This window comes from Myotis daubentonii, chromosome 14 (assembly GCF_963259705.1).
Source record: "Myotis daubentonii chromosome 14, mMyoDau2.1, whole genome shotgun sequence".
NCBI classification, from domain to species: Eukaryota; Metazoa; Chordata; class Mammalia; order Chiroptera; family Vespertilionidae; genus Myotis; species Myotis daubentonii.
In genome coordinates, this window is record NC_081853.1 from 16940276 (window position 1) to 16946026 (window position 5751).

General features: G+C 34.4%; 1 pseudogene; it reads right to left on the reverse strand.

The window, feature by feature from the left end:
• Positions 1 to 1596: 1596 nt before the first annotated feature.
• On the reverse strand, positions 1597 to 1747 carry LOC132215123 (ATP synthase subunit epsilon, mitochondrial-like; annotated as a pseudogene).
• Between the last annotated feature and the right edge of the window lie 4004 nt (positions 1748 to 5751).

Genomic DNA, 5751 nt, shown 5'->3' on the forward strand with positions numbered 1-5751 from the left:
CCGGCCTGGCCAGAGGCCCATCCGCGGACAGACGCAGAATGCTTGCCTTGTTGTCATGGTGATGAAGCAAGAATTCCACTAGGCCACTCATGCTGCTCACTCTCAGCGGCCACCCTCCCAGGACTGGGGGACTCTGGCAGGGCTGAGAAGACAGGGCGCCGCCATCTTGTGGCTATGGGTACTACCATATTTGCGATGGAGTGATGGTTAATTTGCATATTGCCCTTTTATTAGATAGGATTATTTAAAATAATTTTTATTGTTGAGAGTATTATTGATGTTTACCCTTTGTTTGGGCATTTTATTTACCTTGTTTATCCCTCCCCCCTCCTTTTTTCCTTCCTTTGTTGAATTGCTTGATTTCTATTCTTTACAATTCTTCGTTTATCTCTGACTGGTTTGCAAGCTATATATTTCTCTTGTATTTTTTTAGAGTCCACAAAATGTTTTTAACATGGTTGCTTAACTTAAAAGGGGGATAAATGTCATGGTTTCACTCTCATTACCCCATTTTAATTATATATTATTGTAATCTTATGTTTTTGTCTCACCCTTTTTATCCTAAAAATTAGTAATTATTATTTATACACCCAGTCCTTGCTTTAGATTTTCCCAATTTGCTCAGCATTGTTTCTTTCATCCCACTGTCTCGTAGGAGGTTCAGGTTCCTTCTCTCTGATCCAGCCTTTGATAGTTCTTTCAGCGAGGGACTTCAAGTGGTGGATTCTTGCCGACTGCATAAAACTGTATTTATTTTACCCTTTGCTCTGACTCTTGAATGGTAATTTAGCAAGGGGAAAATTCTAGGCTTACTATTTATTTTTGCTCACTATTTTTGGTATCTTATTCAATTTTCCTCTGACCCATACTGTTGTTTTTGAGAAGTTTCCTGCCAGTTAAAGTTCCATCTCATGGTTCATAATATAGTCTTCTGCCTACCTGCCTTTAAGATGTTCTCATCATCTTTGGTGTGAGATATCTAGATGTGGATTAACTTTAATTTAAAATTTTAATGCTTGTATAATATTTCAGTGTGCTACTGTCACATGCTTTATTAAATGGGCTCATGGCAGTACACCTTTAGGTTGTTCCTATTTTGCTATTAGATCAAAAGTATTCCAGTGACCATCCTGGTGTAATATCCCAGTACCTGAATAAATGTCATATGGTTTTAGTCACCAAAGCTTTAGAATGTATTTTAATATCCAGGAGTTTGATAAATCTCTGCTATAGCATTACTCTTTAAAAAAATTCTTTTTTGCAATTCTCACTGAGTATTCTTCAGACTAATTTTAGAACAATTTTGTCAAGTTCCAAAGTAATGAGATGGTGTTTATTTTATAAAGTAGTTTTAGAATAAAAGTATAATATGATGTCTTTCTATCCAAGGGTCTCAATGATATATCTCTTCATTTATTTCTCTTTGTTTTGTACTCCAGTGTAATTATTTTTTGAACCAAGCTTCAATGTATTGGCATTGTTAATCCATCAACAGACAGGTATCCAATTAAGTGAGATTGTTTTCATTCTGACTTAACATGTGCCTACATATATCCACCTTGACAATGCACCATTTCCAACTTTAGTCAGGGTATGTTATTCCTTCATCACTTTCACAATTTTCATGCTGCTGCCAGACATCTTCTCAAGTTTGCTTTGAATTCTGTCTTCAGTGCATCCCTCACTGCTTTTGCACAGATCTGGGAGTATCAGGTGTGGCTGAGTCCTGTTGCCAGTAGGCCACCATGATGTCACAGGAGGGGGCTTGTCAGACCAAATTGCAAGGATCATCAATGTTGGCTTAGTGGGTGACCATATATGATATATGATATATGATTAATATATCATATATAATGTATAATATATAATAAATATATAATATATAATAAGTATATATATATACATTTTTTTAGGTAAGTCCTATGTCTTATTTTATTTGTAGGTATCTTGTGTTTTTAAGGTATTTCTGAATGATATATTTTTTCAGGTATTTAAGTCCCAAGGCATGGAATAGAATGGCATATCTTAGAGAAAGAGGGTGAGGGGGGACAAGAAGAGAAAAACCAAAGAACTTATATACTTATATGCGTAGCCCAAGGACACAGACAATAGTGTGGGAAGGCCTAGAGGGGGCTAGAGCCTGGGAAATGGGGGACATCTGTAATACTGTCAACAATAAAAATAGATTTAAAATGGAAAATTGCATAAAATATTTTATTCTTGTACATTTATTCAATTCTCTTTTTCAGGTTTTAAAAAACAACAACACATAACTTGTAAAAAATAATTTATAATCTATGCTATGCTATTCCTTTCTAATACTTCTACTTTTTACAACATAAGGATAGTGATATCACTACTATTATTCCCCACTCTTTACAATATAACCAACATCCTTTTAATTACAGCATTTCTTCAAGGACATAGTGCTGCTGCTTGATACAAGACATTTAAAACACACATTTAAAAACTATCCTGGTTTCTTTAAGAGTCTTTCTAAAAAGTGAAACCAAAGAGACTGTAATTTTATTAAATGCTCTTCTAATTATAAAGTATACCAAATATACCAAATTTTGAAAAAATGTGTTAGCACAGTTTAAAGAATAGTGACATGAACCCCAAATACCGCCCCCCCCCCCCCCCCCACACACACACACACGCACCTTCCACTACCTCCCAAGCTTTCTCTTACTACTTCCCTGGTGCATCTCCTCCCTCCCTCTACCTTTGGTAACCAATATTCAGAATTTTGACTTTTGAATTTCCTTGCTTTTCTTTATTGCCCTGTCACTACTTACAGATCCCTGAACAACCAATTTATGAATTTGCCTGACTTTGAACTTGATGTAAATGGATTGTGTTGCTCGCATTCTTTTGTAACTTGCCTTTCCACTTCCTGTTTCTGAGATTCACCTGTGATAACACACCAGCTCCAGTCTAGTCCTGGTAACTGTTGTACACTACCCGTAGCAGAGCTGTGCCACCAGGCAGCGATCCGTTCTGCTGTGCATGGACATCTGGATTGTGTCCAGCGTTTCACTGTTATGAATAATCTTGCCATGTCATTTTTGTATATGTTCGCTGGCACACATTTTAAGAGTCTTCAGAGAGAGCATTTCTTGCAGGTGTTCCCAACCAGCGATTGGAATGGCTGGGCCTTGGTGCCTGAGCACGGTCACCTTCCCTGAGCAATGCCAAAGTCTTTTTTAAAGTTGCTGTTCCAATCCATACTCCATTAGCAATGTAATAATCTCCGTAACTCCACATTCTTGCCTACATCTAGTACTGTCACACTTTTTAATTATTCCCAGTTCAAAATGATATACTCAATATGATTTTAATTCACATTTATCTAATTGCTAATTGATGCTGGCCAATTTGTAAGATGTGTGTGCTCTGTCTCTTCCCACCCTATTTATGATTTGTTTCTATTGAGATATTACTTTTGAGCACTAATTCATAGGAATCCTTTATTCTTTATACTAATCCTCTGTTAATGATGGTTGCCAAAATGTTCTCCCAGGTTGTTACTTTTCATGAAAAATTCTCAATTTAAAAATTTCAATCTTTTCTTAAAGGGTTTCTCATTTGGTGCTTATTATGTCTTATTTAAAATTGCTTTTCTTAGTGAAGTAATAATTTCTTCTATATTGATTTCTAAAAATATTTATAGATGGAATTCTTTCAACTTTATAGCTAAGGATCTTATTTGTGGTAGTTTTATTACAGGTTCACTTCATTGGGTTGAATTTGATGGAAAACATTTTTTTTTCTTCTTGCATTTACTAGGATAAAAAATGTGGGGATTTTTTTCTAACTTGTTAATATGACAAATTGCAGTCATCTAGTTTCTATATTAAATCAAAGTTACATTTCTGACCAAACCAGAATTGGTTAATGGTGTTTTGTTGTTTTTATCGATTTCTGAATTTGGCTTCTCAATATTTAATTTACATTTTAAATTTTATGCTCATGAGTAAAGCTGGCCTGTTATACTATCCCTGTCCTGTTTGCAGTCAAGGTTAGGTTGGCCTAATAAAAATAATTTCTGGAACCAAATTGTGTAAACTTCAAGTTATCTGTTCTATCTGTTTGGTAGAACATGCCTATAAAGTTATCCAGGTCCAGTGTTTTCTTTTGTAACATTTGGTCTAATTTTAAAAATGGTTATAGGAATATTCCTATGTTCTTTTCTTTTCTAAGTCAATTTTGATAGATTGTGCTTTTCTAGGAAATTATCCATTCTATTGAAATGTATAAGTTTATTGGTATACAGTGGTCCATGATAACCTATTAATTATTGATCTCTGCAGCATCTGTAATAATGTATTTTTTCACTCCTAATATTGTTTATTTGCATATTGTCTGTTTTTATTGATTAATATTGACAATCAATTTTTATTTATTAGTATTTTAAAAGACTCAACTTTTGAGTTTGTTGATCTTCACTCTTGTGTATTCATTTATTAATTTTTGCTTTTATCTTTATTTTGTTTTTCTTTTATTTTGCTTTTCTTTTATTTTCTAAGTTTTTTATCCTGGTCTTTTCCTTCCTAAATTTGTCGGTTAAATGTTTGGTTCATTAATTTGGAGACTTTCTTACTTTCTAATGGCGCATTGAAAAGAAAATGTCCTGTAATACAAAGTTAGATACTTCCCACATGTTAGTATTTTCTGGTTTTCATTATCATTTTTTGACACATTAGTTGTTTGTTGTTGTTTTTCTAATTTACAAGTATATATAGTTTTTCCATTAATCTTCCCTTCTCCCATACATTTTCTCACTTAAGTGAATATTGGTCAGAGGATGTAGTGCAACTGACATCAAGTTTCTGAATTCTCCAAGGCCAGATTTAGGGCATAAATTAACACATTTCCCAGCTTTTGTGCTTGAAAAAAAGTATGTATTCTCCAATTGCCAGGCTCAGTGATTGATGTAACCCATTAAATCAGGATTGTTAATTGTATTTTTCAACTTTTAATGACTTCTTGATCGTTTTGATCTGTCAATGATTGAGAGGTGTGTTAAACACAATTTCTGTTATATTGGTGGATTTACCCAGTTCTTGTAGGTCTGTTACTTCTTGTTTTTATATGGAACATATCACTGAATTTTTTAAAATTCCAAATCTGCCTGGAAGTTTTGACATTTATCTGTAGACATTCATCCATTTATATTCATTGAAAATGCTGATATGTTTACAGTTATTTTTTCTATCTTGCTATATACTTCCGGTTTGTTCTACTTCTGATTCTTCCTTCTCCTTTTTGGCCTTCTTTTGGATTTTTTTACCCATTTCTCTCTGCTATTTCTTATGGATGTATGTTCCATGCTTATTCCTTTAGTAGTTAGACTAACAGTTTTAATAAACATAGTTAACAAAGTCCAAATTTAATTAACACATTTCCCATCTTTCTGAAAAACCCCCAAAGTTTAGGATAATTCCATTCTCAGCTCACCCTCCATTATGATCCATTATTTTTGTTTCAGCCAGAGTCTTTTTACTATTACAGGCCAGTATTTTTGTTTCAGCTATTTTTAAAAAATTGTTTTTAATCCTCACCTGAGGATATTTGCTCTACTACTTTTTCAAAGAGTGAAAAGGAGGGAGGGAGGGAAGGAGGGAGGGAGGGAGGGAGGGAGGAGAGAGAGAGAGAGAGAGAGAGAGAGAGAGAGAGAGAGAGAGAGAGAGACATCGATATGAAAGAGACACGCAGACTGGTTGCCTCTCACTCTCGCCCAGATCAGGG